The 22,743-nt window shown below is 45.4% G+C and overlaps 1 protein-coding gene across 1 annotated transcript in view; it reads right to left on the bottom strand.

The window, feature by feature from the left end:
* Positions 1 to 22,743, bottom strand: part of LOC109314132 (collagen alpha-1(V) chain) — a 224,884-nt gene that overhangs the window by 125,584 nt on the left and 76,557 nt on the right. The gene's annotated exons all lie outside the window — the stretch shown is intronic.

Below are 22,743 nucleotides of genomic sequence, written 5' to 3'. Positions count from 1 at the left end.
GATTTCCAGCCTGTTTCTACCTTCTTGCCTCTCCATTAGGAATAAGCCCCAACAGGAACACTTTGGACATTTGAAACAAGGCACCTTGCAGATTTATCCCGATAGGCATCAGGATCGCTGTAAGGACTGCTACACCCGTTCCAAACTAAGCCCAGCACATCTATGACTTAAAAAGATTATCCCTAAACTTCCTTAAAGAGCCATAGCACTTTACACACTATGAAAGAATAAATGCAACAGATCAACAGGCACATAAGAAGGATAATTCACTAAAAAGATTAATTTGAGTTTTTTAATTGGGGCCAGAGGGTTTACTGAATAATAGAAAACATTGTTAAGGCAACCAGACAAGAGTCTTATTACAAATACAACGGGGAGGATCATCTGGACTTAAAACGGGAACTAGAAGCCAAGGGTGGAGACTGGGCCAGGATGTCTGAACCCCCCTAGGAAAAAGGCAGCTTGTTTTAAAAGAGAGAAAGACGGATCTGCCCTGGTTCATGCAACATGCAGCCTTTGCTTGCTGTGCCAGCGGGTGAATCCAAACCTTCCCAGGGAAGGCAGGTGATGGTACACGGACACACACCGCCGCCACCATCACCCTCCACCATGAGGAAGCCAGATTCAGAGAGGCATGCTCTCTCCCTGCCCTTGCTGGCGATCCCAGCTTCACCCCACCCTGCCCTATTCCCAAGCTGGGCTAGTCAGCATGAACCCAGCTGCTCCTTCTCTTCTCTTTCCTGGACCAGACAACCACATCCACATCCATTTCTGAGGCTCTCCTTTTGGTAGTCTGCTTCTGGTAGCACCTCGCTATCACTAATGAACGTGCCCTCATTAGAAAAGCCAGCGGATGTTTTTTCATTGATGTTTTCCTGATAAAACAGCCATCTTTTAAATATGTATTGATCATTTTCTGATTTTTAATACGAGAAATCACTTTCAACTGTTTTTCCCTTTCCTCTTCCTTGTTTTTTTCTTTTCATGTTTATCCTTCATTTTCCCCTTTGGCATCAAAAATAGCATAGGGGGTCTGGGAAAGCTAGGAGAATACCAGGAAAAAAAATTACCCCTACCCCCAAGCATATTTATTTACCATTTTCATAGCATTACTGACCCATTCAAAATATTATCCCCATTTTACAGCTAGGCAAAGGAGTCACGAGGTGATCCAAATAACTTGCCCTCGACCACACAGTGAGTAAATAGCATGGCCAACAGCAAAAATGGTGCATCCCAGCCCTGTGCCCTAACCACACCTGGATTTTAAACTTGATTCCCCCTCCGTTCCCTCCCTGCTTCCCGCCATAGCTGCGCACGCGGGTTATCTCACATTGCAGGCACTCTTTAAATAATCATCACGATAAAAAGATCTACAAAACCCAGACCTGACGTCCTTCTGCACGACGCGGGACAGGGAAGTGCAAAGCTATTGCTTCCTGATAAGCTTAGGTTTGCACCTCAAGGAAGGCTGATAGCCACTATCTAGATGTGACTTCAGAGTCACACCGTTTGCACAAACAGACTTTCAGTCTCCTTTTTTCCAACCGGCAAGAGAGCTGGTTAGAAAGATCAGTCAAAATATGGACAATCTTTTGCAAGAATTTCAAAACCAGCTTTTCTGTCTTCAAAGCACCTTCCACACTCATTTCACATGTGTGCAGCAATGTCACAACTGCTCCCAGAGACCACCCCGGGACCTTGGAGAAATAGCTGTGGTTCACGCAAAAAATGCAGCTCGAAGGATCAATCCGAGTGACTTCATCTGACATTTGTCAGCAGTGTCATAAACACTGGATTTCTTTGGGACTCTTGCCTCAATTCACTAATAACTAACTGGACTCTTGTTTTAGTGCACTGCCCAACAGATTTAGCAATTTGACAGTCAACAAAAATACTTCACCTGGAGTGCTTTTTTACAATTCCCATGTTTGAGTGACATTTCTGCGATTAATCACTGGCAAAAGATGTGCAATGGCTTTCCAAATATCATTTTTTAAATTACTGGAAGACTTTGAAAGATGGTTCAAGGCAGTTTTTTGGTATCATTACCTAAAGGCATATTATTTCTAGACATACAGACCACTTCAGATAGCTGCTGACTGGCAGCCATTCAGCGTTTTTCTCCGATGAAGGGAGGGCTTTGAAACTCCAGTCACTGGAGATGCTCTGTAAGACATAAGCCACGTCTCGGATGCAATCCACCACCCCGAATCTGATGTTCCCCCTGATAAAATGTGTCATTAGCACTTGCTTACGGAGAGCGAGTCCTTCTGCCAGGGAAGTAATGGCTGTGCTAAGTCCAAGGCTATGAATGGTTCCTACTGTCATGCACCATGGAGTTAAACTGCGAGCAGAGTGAGATGACCGGGAGGCAATTACTCAGCGAGGTCACATCTTTTATCCATCTGCAGTTCTGGAGGATGGTGCAATTAGGTGCTATATGGAGTTAGAAGGGAGATGTCGATGCGGATAACCAGGTCACTTTTGACTTATGCTGGCATCGGGCGGGAGGTCTGCAGCTACACCCGGCTGCTTCAGAGCCCATCCATAACTCTACTGACAGGTTATCCCATATTTGCCTCCCAAACTACTTCCACGTTCCTCCAAAAGAAATGCAAAACTCTAGATCTCTTGGTTCAGACATGATTCGCCTCCAAAGCAGCTGTTAGGGACTAAGGCTGCTCAGACCCAGTATAAAAAGGTTTGTTGCTAAGTCACCCAAATGACCAGAGCTCACAATCAATTGTGAGCACAAAATTGAAGATCGGAAATTTGCCTCTAAAAAAAAAAAAAATGGAGTCACAAGTATTTAGGGGCAAACTTTAGACAGCTCAGTGGTTTGGATGAGTAGGACCTGGTGGCACGAGTGCTTTTTTTGACCAAACAGCTCGCAAAACTCGATGAAAGGGCTTTATCGTGAGATCTCACTTGCTTCCCCAGCCAGGCTGGGCTCACCACCAGACAGGTCCTGCCACCGGTTTTTCAGCACTAAAATAAGCTGCTCTTCTCCGCCTCTCATCTGGTACACATCCTATCAAGATGTTTCAAATACGGATGGACAGACAGGCTTGAATAGGACAAAAATGGGCTCAGAAAGAACTTTTCCTTGAGGTCGGTACACCTTCATTTTTAAATGCTCCCTTTACTCTTATTGCCTCTGGAAGTGCAATTCGTTGCAAAATAAATGGGCTAAGGTCCATTTATTCCTTGCAAAATAAATGGACTAATGTCCAATAAATGGACTATGCAAAATAAATGGACTAAATGTTAACCCCCTTCCTGAACCCAAAGCCATCATCACTAGGTTTGGCCCTAAACCTATTTGCCATGACAACTGGTGTAACATGGACACCCGATGTCACTTAACAAGCAGCCGACACATCTTCTGGCTGCAAGAGGATTAAAACCCCGGGCTCTTTTCTTCCTTCCTGTTTTGTAATCTGGAGGGAGAGCCCCGTACCTGCCACAGTGAAATCCTTGACAGTTTTGATAGTGGCTCTCGACTTTTCAGCAGCGAGAGGAAACCTGTGTCGTTCCTTCTGGTGGAAGATAAACCCACCCTCGCGGGCTCCTCTCCACCAGTCCAGCTAGGACAACATTTCCCCGTCCTCATGTCAAAGCTTGCCCACGTTGTGAGTCACTCCTATTTTTGCTCACGGCTGTTTTTAATCCTTCTCAACCTGCTCTCTCCACCTCCTTGTCTGCAGGTGTCTTCCCATGTCTCCTACACTCCTCCCGTCTTCTCTCCATCAACCTCTCTGCCACCAAATTCTTCATGTTACATGCCCCATCCCTGCCTCCTTGGGGACAAAGTCCCAGGCCCTGCTCCCACCATCAAAACCCATCTCTACTGACAGGTCTGTAAGGAAATAAAACAGGTTAGACTGCAGGTCAGAGGAGGACGCCGAACACTGGCCATGGAAAGCTGTTATGTATTTCTGCCCATCATAGTCCCCTTGTCTGTCAGAGGGCAAGAATTTGGGGTCAGACCCTGTGTTTTCTGCTGGGTTCGCACAGCATCCAGCATGTCAGAGCTCTGGTCCCAGTTGGCGCCCCAGCGTGATACCATCATATAAATTATAACACAATTGGCTGCTAACTGCAAACAAAGGACAAGCAGCTCTCTTCCAGGAAGGAGAAGACAAAAGCCAGATGGCTTGTTCTAATTCTGCGAATCTCCTCCTAGGAAGGCTCTTACCCTGCCAGCACGCAAATCATGTCACGGGCCGGAGATTAACACTGGGAGTGAGAGCGTGACAGAGGGGCTAATTTCTCCCAGATAAGCAGGATTTTCTGGACTCCCTGTTTTCCAAACCATCGCTGTGAGGCTGAGCCTGCAGACCAGGTCTGAGCACCTCCAGAAGTGGAAGGAGCTGGGATCCAGAGCAACAATTTAAGACCAGAGCTTGTTCCTGTTCAAGAGTTATCTCCGGTCACCATTTCCAAGTCACAGAGTATTCTTCTGTACTATCAGTTATTCACACAAGACCCATGCACTGCTCTGAAGTCTGCAATTTGTACCAGATAAAAGATGTGTTGCCCTTCCAAACAGCTGCACGTAGCATGCCAATTCATTATTCATAATTCATATAACTTTCCTACTCAACTCCTGGCATCAGAAAGCCCAAATTATGCCTCACTGGCAATAGCACCATCCAAAAATATTACATGGGCTCCCCCAGCTCAGCTCTCCACTGCCCGACAACCCACTTGACAATGCCCAGTTTTTGTGCACTCAGCTTTTCATCTATAGCTCTCCGAGCACTTCGGAAAAGAACGAGAATATTTCCCAGACTGGGAAAGGGAAGTAGAGAAAGATCAAATGACCTGATGAGTTCGAACAGCAAGTCGGTGGCGCAGCCAAGAATCAAAGCCAAGTTTCCTGCATCAGAGTCCAGCGACCCACCAGCCGGACCTCGCGGCCTCCCAGCCATGCTGCTCCCAGCTTCACCGAAACCCAACCGCAATGTCGCCGGCTCATGAGAGGCATCATTTTTATCCCAACGCGTTTTCCATACATAAAAGCTGTGGGGGTCGAAGGGGCAAGGGCCTAGTTTATAACAAAAGGTTTTGTTTTTCTTAGCCCTGTCTGCGCTGCAAATTATCATTTCAAACCCTTGAGACCATTTAAGCTTTAAAAAAAAACAACAAAAAACCAGTCTTGTTCTCTATCTCCCCTGCTTTGTTTCCTCTTTTGCATCAGAGCGGGTTCGGTCCAATGCCAAAGCTGACTCATCCCCAGGCATTTTGCCTAATTGAAATTTTCATTCTTTCAAAAGAGAAGTCCAGTTTAAAGATCTTGACCAGCTCTGAGGCCATTGTGCAGCAACGGTGCTTAACCTTGCCTGACCTTGAAGCCAGTATCTTGCCGAGAGGAGTTGCCATGTTTAGATGCAATGTTATGCACATATCACTCACAGGTTGTTTAATCCACGCCTGCTATTTTCATGCATGGCTAAGTAAGCGTTACTTAGAGCGGGCAAATGTCTGACAATTTTTGTGCAAAAACTTACCAAACTGGTGGAAGAACTCAGGTGATGCAGGTTAATGAGCTGTTGCTTGATTACGAAGCAGGAATGTAAAAGGCGCTGGGTGGAGAAAAAGTCCTTGAGGAATATATTGCTTGGAAAGTAAGTGGTTTTGGCAGGATTGCAAAGGACATCTCATTTCTCTGCCCTGCCAGAAAAATCAATCTATGCAGCATTTCGTTCTCACCTTAGCTACAAAAAGGCATTTCCCCTACGGTTTTGTACCAGTTGAGCTCTACTGGGGAAAAGGCAGTCATAAACTCCTATAAGAAGGTTTCAGACTGGATATAAGAGGAAGGGACTTCATAAGATCATCGGGTCCAGCCCCCTGCTCTGGGCAGGAAAGACTGCTGGGGCCAAATAACCCCAGGAAGGCGTGCGTCCAGTCTCCTTCGGAAGATCTCGTCCAGCCCTAAACATCTGTGAATCTGCGTAAAGAAAGGACTGGTATTCCCTGCACCTTCTCGTCCCATCCTGACTTGGACAGGTGAGTTATCAAAGCAAATAAGAGGCTATGAACCTGCCTACATCATGGGTGCCCTCTAAAAATGAGACAGTACAGCTATCCATGATGTAGGCAGGTTCATTGCCTACCTACTTCCATGATGCTGCATCCATGAAGCCTGCCTACATCCATGATGCTACCACAAGTGGGGCAGAGCCACAGCAGTGCTGGGAGACATTAGGCTAAGAGGGGGCAAAGCTGATCTCAGATGCGAGCTGCCACTTCGGCAGCACCGCACGGCACCGAACCGGGGAACTCAGCACCTAAAAGCTCAACTGCTGCGACTGCAAGAGCACCTTCTGCAGGCAGGGCAGATGCAACTCCCTGGGGCAGGCAGTAAGGTTACGCGATACCCTCCCCGGGGCTTTGCCCACACTCCCTTTCACACAGAAGGCACGTGAGCCCTGACGGGCTCCGAACAAACTGCTCGCAGCTGTCCCCTGGCATATGCACAATGCTATGAATCAAGAGAGAAAACTGTTTGCTTCTTAAATGACCCAAATTACAAAAATGGGAAGTAACTCCACCAGGTTTTCAACACATCCTAAAAGGGTCAGCGAAAAAAGAGAAAAAAAGACACCAATGAGACAGACAGAGAGAAACACTTTCATGCCCTCTACCTGCCCTTTCCTGCCTTATAACACGACAGGAATTGCTGAAACATTATAATGCCCCTGCAGTATGCTGTGAACAATACTACACATTTTGAAGTGTTATTTTTTTTTTTTTTGGCCTGGTCTGATCTCTATTTCAAACTCAGTGCTCTGCTGCTAGCCCAGCTTCTGCATACACTTACGCTTCCTTTAGCGCCAACACTTTAATATTGATTTGTCTGCATTCCTGGCCTTTTGTGCAAGTATAAACATCATAACTCTCTGGATGGAATGGAAAGGTACACCCAGAATGCCCTCGCCGCCAAAGAGGGATGGCTACAGAAAGGAAAAGCCAGCCAACACAGCTAAAAGAAATAAAGCAATTAAAAAGCACTAAAAGCATCCAAAAAGACTGATACCCCTTAAATCAACAGCTGGCATTTCACCAGGTGCTCAGACACTTAGCTCCCTTTGCTATCTTTATATATTTATTTGTATGCCTTTTGAACAAACCATAATTCATCTTCTGGACTTTTGAGAAAGCAATCAGCTGAGGACAGGGGAATTGGGCTGCCTTCAGAAGACAGCAAACTCCACACCCCCAGCCTGTCAGGTGCGATTGTCAGAGACCAGGACTGCATTTGTATATCTGACAAAAGATTGCTTTATATTCACTTATTTCTCTACCTCTGAGCCAAGGGCTATAGTAGCGTCAAGCAAGGAATAACACAAGGGGTTTTGACAACTATTTTTCACAGAGGGGAAAAATTATTGCACACAGCTCTGCTCTTAAAACCAAAAAAGAATCTGAGATCCCTCCTCCCTCTTACCCTTCAAGAAAAGAAAGATTGTACTCTCCGCTTTTATTTTCCTATTGTAAAAAATCTGTCTTTACATTTACAAATTAAGCATTTTTTTTAAAATTTGGAAGTTTTATGTTCTCGGCAGATGTTTGAAAAACTCCAATGGATTAGAAACATATGGGAAGAACATGGGATTCAAACCACAGGTTTTTATTAAGCAATGTGACTTCTAGCGCAGATTTCATCAAAGCCAAGTAAATATTTTCTCATTAAACTGGCAGCTTCCCTTTAGGTTTCCCCTCAAGAAAAGATACATGTATCTCTCTCTATATAGACAGAGATAGATATCTGTATATAGCTATATCTATATAGCTATATAGAAAGATAGCTATGTAGAGATATTTATAGATATAGAGTTTTCTATATAACTATATATACAACTATATTTCTATCTATATCTATATAGATATATAGAATGATATCTATATAAAGACATCTATAGATATAGTTTTCTATATAACGATATATACAACTATATCTATATAGTTATATACAATTATATCTATGTGTAGTTGTATATATAGTTATCTATATAGATATTTATATTTATATCTAAATAGATATATAGTTGTATATCTAGTTATATTTAAAACTATATATCTATAGATAGTTTTATGTCTGCCTGCCTGCCTGCCTGCCTATCTCTCTAGCTATCTGTCTATCTATCTGTATATGTCCGTGAATACAGACAAATGTAGTCTAAGAGTGACGTTGTAGCCATGATGGTGCAGAAATTGTGCAAAACAGAGGGATTTCTTAGAGTGATCTCTTACTGGACCAACTGTGTAGCCTACGTATTTGACAGCACAGTGGAAATGGATGGATAATCCTACCAGGATGCACTGGTTTGAGGTCAACCTGAGAGAGGAGGATTTGATCTCCCAAGAACAAATGGAAAATACTGGTAGTCACACTGCTATAGCAACAGGCCACATAGGACAAGCAGGAAAACCTTCCAGAGGAAGGTAAGCAACCACCAGACCAGATTTCTGCCAGGACCAAGCATCCCCTTCAGGACCAGCTGGTAAGGAAGGATTTGAACTCAAACCCTCAGAGGTCTTCAAGGCATGAGATGACCCCAGTGACTTCCAGGCTCCATGCCCCGGTCACCAGATCTGCAGCAGACGTCACAGTAATGCTGTCCCCTATTCCACCAGGTGGAAACGACGTGTCAGCAGCGAGCGAGAGGAGCAGAGAAAGCACATTCAAGCTCAACGGTTGCATCGCTCAGAAAAGCAATCCAATTTGGCGTTCGTAGGGGGAGCCATCCCACGGTGAATCTTCAGGAATGCAAAGGGCAATTCAGGCCTGCATTCAGTGTTTGACACATGCTGAAACGCTTTTCTGAACTGAGGTTTGACTCCTTATCTCAGCCCTCTTCCCGTCGAGGCCGGTACTTGTCAAACACAGCTATCTCGATGCATTTACGGAGCGTCAGAGCATTTCCTTGAGGGCCGAGTGTGCCTTTCCCACTGGAATGTCAAGGGTGCTTAATACCCACAGAGACAGGATCTAATCTAGTCTGAGTACTTGGAGCAAGTGCTTTCATGGGACAGAGATCTAACCCCGCTGGACCCATCCAGCCCAGCCACATGGGCCATAGTTACCGATGGCATCCAGGCCAACTCCGCACGACACGAATCACCGGATTCCCCCTTATTTCCAATGCATTTACACAGCGGCGAATGTCCTCCTTTAACCTCCAGCTCTTCTCTAACATGCGCTGTGGATCTCTGACTCTAGGTACTAGTGACAGGATGAAACATCACCCTACTACCTTGCTACTTATAGGCAAAGATGGACTCCTGCCCAAAGACGGATTGGCAGCCCCATAGGCCTAGATTTCCCTAGCTAGCCACCCAGAAAATATGATGCAAAAGAGACAATGGCATGAGATTGTGGTACCCCACTCCCACGCCCTAGGCCCGAGCTGCAAGAGTGCCCTCTAAAAATAAGAAGGTATAGCTACTCCTCGCTTAACATCGTAGTTACATTCTTGAAAAATGCAATGCTAAAGCGAAATGATGTTAAGCGAATCCAAGTACACCACAGTAGTTACCTACTAGCAAGCAGCAGCCAAGCAACTTTATAACCGAACATTGCGCGACTTTAAACGAGGAAGATCTCTAACACATCAGCAACGTAATAACGAAACAATGTTAAGTGAGGAGTACCTGTAACTCCATTTCCATATTTCATTTAGTTCTGACCCTCCAGGTTGAAGCAACGAGTGAGGGCGATATCCATTGATGTTGGCTGTGATGGTATCAGCACTGAGCACTGGACAGACCTAAACCGATACGCTGGTCAGGGCTTTCATGATTATGCCGTCGGACATCCATTTACCCAGCCCTATTGCCCGTAAAGAATCCCTTTGCTGTCTGAGACCTACAGTGGTAAGAAGCACTTGGAATAATTTTGGCCCCAAATAGGAAGCAATCTGTTCTCTTGAGTTTTCCAGACCTTAGGGATTGGATAATTAGCTAAACTTCTGTATGCTGCATCCATCCAAACACTCACGGATTTGCTCGTCACAAGTCTCAAAGAAAACTTATGCAACGTGGCACAACCTGTATTATGGTCACCAACACACACACATTATACGTAGATGCATAACAACATTTCTCTCTTCCATTCACCGTCTTCATGACCAGTAGAGCTATCCAGATAACCTCAAACTAGCCTTTTCTGTCTCACTGTGAACGGATGACCTAACCATTGCAGAAGACTTCTAATCATCCTTTGGCATCCCATCAACCAAACTAGAATCAAACCTTTCAAGTCGGTTTTTCGATATGACCACAAAACAGCTTGCAGCTCTGTCATTTTTGCCCTAAAATTCTTTTTAATTTTGGTAACTTAAAATATGCAGGCCTCTATTATGCCATATTGCACATAGACAAATTACAGCATTCAGCTCTATAAATAGTGGCCTCGCAGTCACCGTATGTTCAGTAGTCACTGTCTTAACCTCCAGTCCTGGCCCAGCCCTTTGCCAATGCCATGGTATATATTTCTCTGGACAGGTCACAAATGGTCATTTGATAACAGTATAAATCTGCCGGGAGTCTTCTAAATGAATCTTTTAAAGACTGCTCTGAAACTGTGGACTATGGAGTTCACAGAAGGTTTAATTAATCCAATCCATCTAACCACTTGTAGAATTAGATGGGAGTAAAGATTTCAGAATCAGTAGCATAACTGGAGGAAATCACTCAGTTTTTCATTGGCAATTTCTCAATGATTAAATCCTGATTCTTTTTTTTAAACTTTTAGCCATTCCAAATGATCTGCCAGATAATTAAAGGGGATTGTTCTTGCCCAGTAAACTGTCTGCGAGCCATACACCGCAAACATTTGATCATCTGGGTTGTTTTGATGCATGGTACGCTACCTTTTCCCACCTGGATAACCAAATTGCATGATTCTTGCAAAGATGGGAGTAATAAACTTGCCATTTTCTTTCCAAAGTCCTTCTGCAGAATCCACTGTTGCCACAAACATTTCTGCTTGTTAGCAGAGTATTCATGGACAGGAGAAAAAGGCTGAAACAAAGACAAACAGCTGAGACTGAAAAGTATAAAGGAAAAGGAGCAATAAAACAAAACCAGAGAGCAGTGCTGCTCTAGCAAGGGCAAGGACAAGTTGCATCTCTGCTCCACGCTCCTCTTAAACTACGACTTCACTGCCAGCAGAGGCAATTTTTTAAGAGCAACATAACTAGCCTGCATCTGAATGGGAAATCCTAGTAAAGACAAGGCACCTGTTTTTACCTCTAGGAGATCAACGCTGGGCCCCGTCCACTTGCCTGGATCTGACCTTATCTGGCTACAGCAAGAAAATACCAACACAGCCTTGTCTTCTGTAAAAATTTAGCTAAGGCTAACAGGCTCCCAGCCCAAAAATGCACCCTTTTTTGGCCATGAACACACAGCCTTCATCTCTGAATAGGGTATGCCTTTTCTCTTCCTCGTCCACTGCCAACAACTCAGGACGCAAACCTCAAAACGATCAGCATTCAGCTGTTTCTGCAAACTGTCAGAGCCTCTGGGTCTGACAAAGTAGGGGGGAAATCTTACCAAGTGGCCATCACATGAGATTTTCCCATATCAACTCTTTCTGGCCAAGGTCAGGGCCACCATGTGAACAACCAATCTTGCCAACAGTACCCAGAAGATACGGCCCTGCCCTCTCCCAGTTCCTCAGTTGCTCTCAGTGGCAAAACAGGTCTAACATTTCATTCTTGACATGTTGAGGCACTCAGGTGAGAAATGGTTTACTGCTGGTTAGGCTGACAAATCACCTCCAAATAGTAATGTCGTGATGACTGCACAGCTGTGGCAGATATGGACTTGGATTTATCATGAGCTCATCTTCCAAACCATTTCTGTCTTTCCCATTCCACTTCTTTCTGTGTATTTATCTACTGCATATCTTCCAAATCCTAGACCATGAGCTCATTAGGGCAGAAACTATTTTTTCTGTTGCCCATACGGTGCTGAGCAAAATGGGACTCTGCTCACTTTGCAGGGACCTTCAGTATGCAATAGTAGCAGCAGCATTAACAGCGAGCCTGTTTTTTTCTCATTTTTTAATCTGAAAATTGGGGATTTTTTAAAAAATAACCCCAAATCCACATTTTTTGGTGCTTAAAATGAAATCTTGCTAATAGAGGTAGAGGTAGAGGTAGAGGTAGAGGTAGAGGTAGAGGTAGTGGTAGTGGTAGAGAGTGGTGTTTAATTTTAATCATGGGAATATGTGGATTTGGGGTTACTTTTCTTAATCTGAAAATTGGGAGATTTTTTTTTTTAAATCAGAGAAAACCAGGATCCCTGATCATCAGTAATGATACTGGTAATCTATCCAGTGAGAATAACACAGCACTGCTCATTCTCCATATGACCGTGTCATCATCATGGTGAGGTGGAACCATGCCTAATAAAAACCAAATATTCCTGATTTTGCATAATTTCCATCCACAATGACAGATTTTTCTTTTTTTCCTCCATGGAAAAGGGGGGGGAGTGTCTGTAATCAGGAAACAGGCCCCCAGGCAAGCACACGCACGCAGCCTGGATAGACTTTCAGCCACTTGGCAGCTCCTGCCCTACAAATCCAGATCAACTGCTAATTGCTTTGTTCAAGCAAAGAGCCCGATGTCCCACCGGACTAGCTGCAAGTCCGCGTTGCCGGGGAAACAACTGGACGGTCTGGCTATCCTGACAAAAACTTGCACTCACCCCAGTTTAAAAGAAGTGATGTGATAGCCCGCTCGTTTGGGGGAGACATTTGCATATAAAGAAGACGTTCCCAGTTTGACCTTTTGCTCTCTGACTTCTTAAAAAAAAGAAAAAGAAACAGGCTGCCGAGAAACGAATGCCTCACAATGAATGGACACCATTGTCTACTATGATCTGCCTGTCCTTTAACTAGCAGTTAATAAAGCAGAGAGGAAGTGAAGAAAGAAAAAAAAGAAGATGAAGCAACTTGCAACGCTGGGGGTGGGGAGAGGTGGGATAAAATATAGATATAGATATAGCTATACAGGTATATCTATATATATCTTCTTACTTTGTGACTAGCAGGCTGCAGATTAATAAGATCTGTTTTTGTACATCTCAAAGCTTTATATGAACAAGAATCTATTTCTGCTTTTCATGAGATACAAAATGCCCCACAACATACACCTCTCTCCCCTTTTCTACATTACTTGTTACTTTAAGCCCACAAAATGCAGCTTATTTGCTGACATCAGTATTATTTCTCATGCCCACAGACTCAGCTTTCAGGGTTAGATAGATAGATAGATAGATCTATAAAAGGGGTCCATTGAATCTGATTTTTCTGCATAGCACAGGCTAGAGGATCTTACCTACAGGCCCCTGCAGGAAGGCCAATAACTTCAAGCTATGTTGCAGAAAAGCCATCTGATCTCAATATCAAGTTTCCTGCTGACAGAGAGCGAGAATCCATGTCATCCTTTGATAATAATAGGTTCCCATCATTAATCATGGGCAGAAATATTTCTCCATACCTCAGCAGTGGGTTTCATTTGTTTTATGCATGCCTTGCATTACCGCATCTCCTACCGTTACCCCAGCACACCACACCACTTCCTAACGCTTTCCAAATGTACCCAACAAATGGCCCACTCATCCACTGTAGCTCAGAAAAAAATCGGATCACAGTTGTCGCAGGGAGAGAGGCTGAGCGCACAGACCCAAATACTCAGCTCCTATTCACAGTCCGAGTGGAGCCCTTGGAGATCTGGCCCCATATCATCCTACCTATCCAACCCTAATATTGGACCTTTTCTTTCATGGTGCCATAAGCAGTCAGAAAGACCCCACTGCTGCCCTCATCCCAGATGTGTATCACTGAGACCCCATGGCTGCAAAAGAGGAGAAAAAAGACCTCTTCAATGTTCATGAGTCCAACAAAGCTGGGATATCGCAGTACAACAGGGCTAGGCCTGCTAGGACTCCTTTGGGCCCGTGGGATTTTGCCTCAGAACGTCCTATCTCTTTTAAAACATGCTGGCTTATTCCATACAGAAAAATTAGACATATTAACAGCAGAGGGAAACCGCAGCACATTGCCAGCACCTGGGTTTTCAAGATTACGCTCTACAAAGATGAATTCTTAGACTTCTTGGTGGCTTCCTGTTTATAAATGAAAAGTTGAGTTTCTTTCAGGCCTTGCATATTTGTTGCTAAGTAAGTTTTCAGCAAGACAACACTGATCTCTGATTTTCGGAGATGGACAGCTGGTGAGATCTTCATGTGGCTCTGAGCAGCCATGTTCTCATCACTGCTCTGAACTCATAAAATGTGTCAGAAGACCTTTAACAAAGGCATATGGCAATGAACTTGGTTCTACATGTCTCTTTAAGAGGGGGGAAGAGGGGATGGGACAAAAAATGCTTTTATACTCCATCAAGAAGTACACCAAGATGTGATCCCTGGCACAGATTGCAGCCTACAGAGAGGAAGTCATTAATCTGGCTGCCTGGGAACCCCATTGTGTCGATTACTACAACCGTAGCAGTCATCCCGTTATCTCTTCCTTTCTCGGCTCTTTTTTAAATAGAGGGATGGGACAACTGGGTGCGGAGACAGGAGGTGAAATCAATGAAATGTATCCTCTCCGCCACAATGCGTTTCAACTCTATTTATACCCCCTGTAATTTTTTTTTTAAGTGTTAGAGGGATGCTTCACTGTAAACAAGGCTTGGGCCCACATGTTTACCTTTAAAATACATATCTGTATATAGAGGACATGAGGAAAATGGAAGGGTTTGTACCTGCCCATTTCCACAGGCATTTTCAGCATGTTACACCAGAAAATTTATAAAGCAAGAAAGCTTGGATATGCTACAGGCTAATTTCAGTAGCTTCTCTCTAAGGCACTACATCACTTACTCAAAGTCTTCTCCTGGTAGGTTTGTACCGCCCTGAGGCCAAGAATAAAAAGAGATAGTGTTTCCAGCAGTGCCATTTTAAAAGGGACTACTTGGGATATGTAGGGACACCCGGCACCATCCTTCAGGAAATTGCTTTCAAGTTTCTTCCTCTCTCCATACCTGATTTTGAATGTGCATGCTGTTTTAGTAGGGCTTTGAGCAAGCCCTGGACATGGTGGAACAAGAGCCTTGGACGCTGCTTTCTCAAGTTTCCGTGCCCTACGATCGGGCCACTTGGCTCCCAATCCAACTCATTAACCCCTCTGACTGTTAAACTTACGAATACTTCTCTCTCATCTCTTTAGCTATTGCACTCCAATAATTATGGAGTGAAAGGTGTCACCACCAAGATGGGCTTAAACTAGAAGAGTAGTCCCAAACCCTGCAACACTTTGAGGACATCTGGCTTTTAACTGGCTCATCAAACCTCTCTTTTTATCAAGCTGGTTCTCCATCCCCCATCCTAGAGCAACCAATTCCACACAGGTACCTAAAAAGAAAGAGAAATAGAAGACTAGGGCAGAATCTCTTTTCCATATGAGCACTTAGGATCAAGCTCACCCCATCTCAACCATGCAAACGAGGGAAGTGTGATCCTCATTTAAAAGCAGAATGGCAAATCTTATACTGATCTCAATGAGCAACTGATGAACTTGACAAGTTTGCAAATCCAGGTCCAATACTATTCAAATCAGCATTCAATAAACCTACCTTTCTTCAGGAAGAACCTAAACGACCAAGACTCTGCTGTATTAGATGCTGGGCAAATGAAACAGAGAAGCAGTCCCTGCCCCAAACTATCAAAACACTGGAGTCTAGAAGACTGAGCTAACTTTTTCTTTCATTCCCCCTGCCACTTGCTCAGAGCTCCCGCTTTTGACAAGATTGGAAAATATTACAGGACTAGCCTTTCTTGTGGGATTTTGGCACCGTTACTGACTCTGGCCTGTGCAGACCTGGCTAATCCCATGGCATGTCACCAAACACAAAGTCATGAAGAGGAAAACAAATTATCTGAAACATTTTCCAGTCTGTAAAAAAAGAACAAACACAGATCAGTTTGAGTGGGGGTGGGGGTCACTTCTCATTTATCCAAACGGGATCCCATATCCCTAATCTCCACAGATACAGTTCACGAAAACTCAATTCGTCTTTCACCGACTTCTCTCTGAGAAACGAGAATGGAGTTCAGTAAGTGTATTATTTCCAAACCCATCAAAACCCTCAGAAAAATAACAGCCCAGTGGGAGACCATCTGGCTGACAGTTAAAAGCCAGACTCTTGAAGTGGAAGAAACCTTGAACAAAAACCCAGCCAATAATGGCAAATGTTGAGTTTATGCAGGGTGGAGCCCCGGCTTAGATAAATAGATGATAAATGAATGAATTAAATGGGTACACTGGATGGCAGGGTTTTTTTTTAGGGGTCTACATTTTCAAGTGACCTTTATTTTCTGGGTCCTCATCTTTAGGACCTCAACTAGAGATGCCTTTGGACTTGCTGCACACCCACATGCCCGGCAGCTCTTCTGAAGAAGTCTCAGACCTTTCAAGATACATAACCAGGGCTAACGGACACCCCTCCAAGACAAAGTTTCTACAATGTACAAGACACTAGACCAGATAATGCCCCACAGATCGGGACATGTAAGGGACCCTTCCCATTTAGGCTCACCTATGGCCACGCTTTAGGTTCCTTCCCACTGCTCAGCTTGAGGAACATATAAGCCTGAGGACCTGCACCTTTAGAGAGGATGGATAGGAGGGAACTGAACAGAGTCACTTCCTCAAGCCACACGAACTTTTCCAACCCAAAGCCCCTGCTAAACGAGCACGTCTTCACAGGAGATGCCGAGGAGCAGTTACTCCCCGCTGGAGAACTACACAAGGAAGGGACTTGACGTTGCACTTATACAAAGGAACAGATCAGCGGGGAGTCTGGCCCCAAAAGCTTCCTAGCATTGCTTTCTGTAAAAAGGAAAGCCAGGTTTCTGCCATGCAGCAGGAGAGACAAGCAGCTTAAGAGTGGTCAGGCTTTCTGTTGCTTCGGGGGGGACTCCACGCTCTGCTCACAGCCGGCAATAGCTTTGCAGTCACCTGCCATGACCGGAGCCAAAAGCAAACAAAGCGGTTGCCTTTCTTGTTACAAGAAACCCCCTCCGGCTGCACTATTGAAGCAAAGCCTCAATGGCTCTGAAGAGCACAGCATCCATCAAGGGGACTGCTTTTGTGTGGCTTTGTAAAGCATGCGCCACATCTCGGGGGCAAGGAAGTGCTGAAATGGTTTTCTCAGCCCCTGGCCGCAGGTAGGATGCAGCATCCCTAGCATCTGCCTGGCTTTTAGTGCCCGACCAGGGCATCGCTGTGGAGCAACCCCAGCAAGCAGTTCTGAACCAAGGGCCGTGCAATGTCTGGATAGTCTAAGGATACGTGAGCCAAAGAGGGGATTTTATAGATTTCATAGACATTAGGGCTGGAAGGGACCTTGCGAGATCATCAGGTCCAGCCCCCTGCACAAAGGGCAGGAAGTCAGGTGGGGTCAGATCACCATCCAAACATTTCCTGAGGGTATCCAAGGTAGGTGCTTGCACCACGTCTGGGGGGAGTCTATTCCACACTCTGGAGACTTGGATGGTAAAGAAGTTTTTCCTAATGTCCGGTCTAAAAAGGTCTTCCAACAGTTTGTAATCATTACACCGTGTCTTCCCTTGGAGTGCCCTGGTGAACAGATGTTCTCCCAGGTCCTGGTCCACATCCCTTACATATTTATAGGCTGCCACCAAGTCACCCCTGAGCCTTCGCTTCTCCAGGCTGAAGAGTCCTGTGCCTCTCAGCCTCATCCTCATAAGGATGCTGAAACCAAACTGAAGCAGCGCAGCTGCACTTCCAAGGCAGTGAACCCAGGCTAGCGCTAGTGTCTCCGAGCAGTGGAGCTGCGCACACTTCAGCTTTACGGTGCGAAACCCAGGAAGGGTCTCACAACAGGTCCATGCACTGGGGAACAACAGCAGCTCTCCCTTCTCTGGGATGACACAATTATACTGCGTCCCCGATGCAGTGGCAGTGCTAAAAGACCTCCGGAAGACTGGCCCCTACCTACCTCTTGCTCCCAGCCTGTAGTTACTTCTCATGCTATTGAAAACAGGGCAGCAGAAACAAGGTGGAGACCAAAGGCCCTTCAGAATTAGATTTGTTTTCAGAGTTGGGTCTTATTTGGCATCAACAGGCAACAGTTGCAAAAGGCAGATACAGTGAAAGCCTCAATTTGCTCAGGAAGTTCTCTCCCAAAGTTTTAATAGAAGTTAGGCTCCTAATTCTGACAGGTTTTCCATGGGAACTGGGTGCCTTGCTGTCCTTTGCATTCATAAAAATCTCCCCTCTGCCAACCCAGCACACCTGTTCACCAGGGTACTCCAAGGGAAGACATTGTTTGATGGCCAGCTACCAGAGCTGCTGTCAGGGAGAGATCTGCTCCCTGTTGCATGCTCAGCCAAGCAACACAAGCCCCTGCTAAAGCCCACATCTTTCACTGATCTCCAAAGCCTTGCCCACAGGTATCCATGCACCACTCAGGAGCTGGTTGATCCCACTGATCCTGGATCTGCCTCACCTGTCGATCCTGGATCCGCCTCAAGAGCCATCTTCAGACCCACAGACAATCATGGAAGACAATCACCCTCGGCTGCAAGGGACGGCCGAAGAGGAGGAGGTTGATCCCACCACCACTGCTGCTCCACAAGCATCTGTCTGATTTCCTGCTGCCTGGGTCGAGTGGACCAAGGGGCATTTCCCTCCGACTCAGCCTTAACATGTACACGTGACAGATCAATGGGTGCCGTTGCAATTTGCATCAATGCAAGCTAAGATACAGTGGGATGTGGTTTATTTTGCATCTCAACCAACTCACTTAAAATCTCCCAAAAAACCCACAAATGTAAAGGTGTGACGTAATTAAACCACTAAAAAGGGCAATTTTTGTCGCACGTACAAACGCCCAACAAGCCAGCTGTTGTCATTGGCGCCTCCTGCCTGCAGCGTTCTGCTGAGGGAATCAGTTCTGGATAATGCCACGGTATCCACGCCGCGTTTCTGTGATGAACTAAGGAAATGGTAAGGTTTGCATTGGAGAGGAGAGGCAACCTCGAAGGAGCGCGCCATCTCAAATACTCCAAGCGAGCCCAAATTACAGAGCCCATTACTGCCAGATGCTGTCCAACCTTAGCATTTCTTCTTGTGGTTGGGCAGGCCTGACCACATACTCCGGGTCTGTATTTTCTTTACCATTCCATTTAATGCTGCATTTCCTCCATTCAGCTGAAATCTCCTTATGTCACTTGGTTACTAAGCGCCAATCGCTCCGGTCCAAGTTTCCCCTGCATCTCCAAAGCAAATAAACTGCTAAAAAAAACCCATGCAGAGACTCCTCTTTCCTACAGAACCTGTTTTCCCATTATCACATGAACGCTTCAGGCACGTAAACCATACAGGAAAGACAATTGATAAGAGTCCTCTGCTGTTTCTACATGCCGCCACCGGCACTCTGGTTCAGTTAAACACCCCAAAGAGCAAGACAAGGGAGGTATCTATTAGCTCTGTTCTGCAGGTTGGTGATTCTTGGCCCTGCTTTTACATTCATTTATTTTTCTTTACTCCATGGAAATTTAGGGCAAAGATGGGTTTCTGCTAACCGCCCCACCCACACAAAGCTGGATAGGCATATTTGCTGTAAGTGCAGCTCCTTTCCACAGCCTAGAGCAGTTTTAGAAGGGCTGTTAGGATAAGTTACAAGGATGCTTTACACTGAGACAATACAGAGATTGTTGCTCAGTCCTACATAGCAGACTAGCTGTGTTTACCTGGAAGACCCTGTCCTATTAGGAGACTTTGATACCATTGCAAAAGGACTAAGCTTTGCCAACCTATAGAAGCAAGGGAATCATTACCCCACCTGGATATAAAAGAAGATGGGGATGCCTAAGGTACGGGCTAAGCAATCTTGAGAGAGGAGCCCTGAAAACAATGAGCTATTTGAACTGCATGCAGCCAACCCAAAGAAAGGAGGAAGCTACATTTTCCATATTACATAGCCTGTGCCAGCTGATTCAGCATCAGAATTGAGCACAGAAATCAGGGCAGAGGCTATTACTAGTAAGCATGTTTGCATGAGGCATCCGTCCTTCCGAGACAAGATCTCATGGTGAAAGAGATGGCACAGCAGGTGGAGTTAGAGCTACAAAAGGTAAAAGAAAGATAAGAAAGAAGGTTTGGGTGAAGTCTTTCTAAACAAACTATAATGCCATCATCATATAATTCATTGCAAGGGTACAGCACCTGCATCCGCCAATGGGTCGAAGGAAGAACGAGGCGACAGGGAAGAAATGGTGCTAGAGAGGAGTTTGCTACCTCCAGCAGTACAGAGTTCAGTCATTTGCTGCTACCTCTCTAGTTACTAATGGCTGTTCAATTTTAATTTCTCTGCAGCAATATAAGGCAGCGTGCCCTGGAAGCAGCAATGCCCTCTGGGGAGTCAGGAGGCCCCAGGTTCTAATCCTGGTCCTGCCATAGCTTCACAGCGTGACACTGAGTTCATCACCAGGACTAATTCCCCCGAAGCCAGCAGAATCACGCAGCAATCAAAACAGCATGAGATTATTATCAGGCCTCCGTTTCCTACGCCCACAAGACACTGTCTGCCCTTCTTTCTCTTCAAACAGAAAATTTATCCCTTTATGGGCGAATCAATACCAAGCAATGAAAGCACCAGAGGGACACTGTCTGCTGGAACTATGTCACAAAAAGAAACAAGGCAAAACAAACCACACCACTGGACTCTCAAAACTTCCCTCGTTGCTTCCAAGAAATCCATACTTGTGCCTTGAAAGTACAGCTGCTCTAAGCGTACCATGGGACACCAGGAACCATCCCAGAGTGCCCAACACGATAGCTGCAAGTACGGGACAAAGACAAGCCACAGCATGGTATGGCAAAGGTAGGAGGCACAGTCTGCACGCTGCTTGTATTGGGGACAAACAAAAATTGAACAGCTTTATTGACCATTCAAATGGACCTGAGCTAAAGACTTCCTCCTGGGTGTGAGCAACAGGAGAGCTGGGATGCTTCCGGGAGTGACCTATGCAAGGTTTCATTGCAAAGTGCTTTCAAATACCTAACCAGGCTAGTGGAAGCAGAACTCATGGTAGAGGTGGTGTCTTTTATTAAACCAACTACATTTTTGCAAAACAAATGTGTTTATTTGCAAGTTTTCGGGCACAAGCTCCCTTCTTCAGGCACAGGGGAAAAGACTGTAAAAAACCAAACACCTTCGAGGTAAACAGATTATTCCAACTTTCCTCAAAGCCTAATCTGCTTAAAATGAACTGTTCCAAACAGGAGACCTTATCACACCTTCAATTCTCCTATGAAATATGAACTTTCATCTCTACCTAGGAGAGCTTCGACAATCTTTTCTCCTATGCCTGAAGAAGGGTGCTTATGCCTGAAAGCTTGCAATTAAAGACATTTTTTTTTTGGCAAACACCTAGTTGCTCTAATAAAAGATATCACCTCTATCATGAGTCCTGATTCCGGTTGCCCCTAGACCAATACGACTACAACTTGGATACCTAGCCAGGTTCAACTTGGGTTTAATCCTCCTACTGTTGAGCATAGGTGTAGGCAGGTCTTCATATCACTTGTTCTTCTTGGATCAAACAGCTACAGAGATTATTTTTTTCCCCACTAGCACAGCAGCTCGTTGCAGCCTCGCATTCCAGGACAGAGGCGGCTGCTACACAGCGCTCCATTCCCGGTTTCCTATGTCCGCCTCAGCCAAAACAAATCACATTAAAATCCCTACACATGTTTGGAGATTTTTTTTACCGTGAATCAGGCCAGAGCAGAGAGCAGGGGCAGAGCCCACTGGAGGCTGCCCCAAAACATCCTGCTATGCTTCCTCCATGCTCAAAGCGGGCTTTGGGGTGACAGAGAACACGCTGCCACTTCGGTCCCCGTTATATGCAATGGGAGGCTGGCTAGAGGCTGAGGAATGTTGTTATGTGGTTTTCCTTTTCTTCCCCCACGGAGACTCTAAAACTTCCCAGACAGTGATATTAAAACCCCAGGCGAGCCCTGAGACAGGTCTGAAGCCAGTGGCTGCTTTTGGAAAGCCTCAGCCCTCTCAGCTCCCCATTCTCTCTGCAAAGGATGGATCTATAAAGCCAGCTGCATGCTAGGTTTCCCTCCCTCCCTCGTTTTTCCTCCAAACACCTACTCATTACCTTTTCATTTTTTTCATTAAGGCTTTAGTGCGGCAAGTATCTGTGCAAAGCACAACTGGGAGCACCAGGGTGCTATACTGCAATGCAAACACGAGCAAAGGCTATGTAGGAGTCAAGTGCTAATTATAATGATCATTATTATTAGTGTATTGTAGAGCCTCTAACCAGGACCCCACTAGCTAGGCATTAGGCCTGTGCAAAGCAGCTAGTATTCGCTTTGGATTTGGCTGATTTGGAGGACAGTGATTTTATTCAGTGATTCGAATCAGTGTCCTGACTTGATTCAGCCAAATCAGCCAGGCCCATCCCCTCCTCCCCCCACATCCCAGCAATGGCTGTCCTGCCTGCCCCAGCTCCCGGCCCTTTGAAAAAAAAAAAAGCCCCGACTCAGTGAGTGCTGCCAGGCAGGGGGTGGTCCATGTTGTCCCCCACTGCACCATGCTGAATGGGGGGCTCTACACAAGCCCCCTGACTCCTCCCCTGACTCCCCAGCCCCCCCCATGGGTGCCCCAC

This window comes from Crocodylus porosus, unplaced genomic scaffold, assembly GCF_001723895.1.
Source record: "Crocodylus porosus isolate Cpor-Errol unplaced genomic scaffold, CroPor_comp1, whole genome shotgun sequence".
Taxonomy (NCBI): Eukaryota; Metazoa; Chordata; order Crocodylia; family Crocodylidae; genus Crocodylus; species Crocodylus porosus.
The sequence above is the reverse complement of the archived record's forward strand: the minus strand, read 5'-3'. Positions and strand labels throughout refer to the sequence as shown.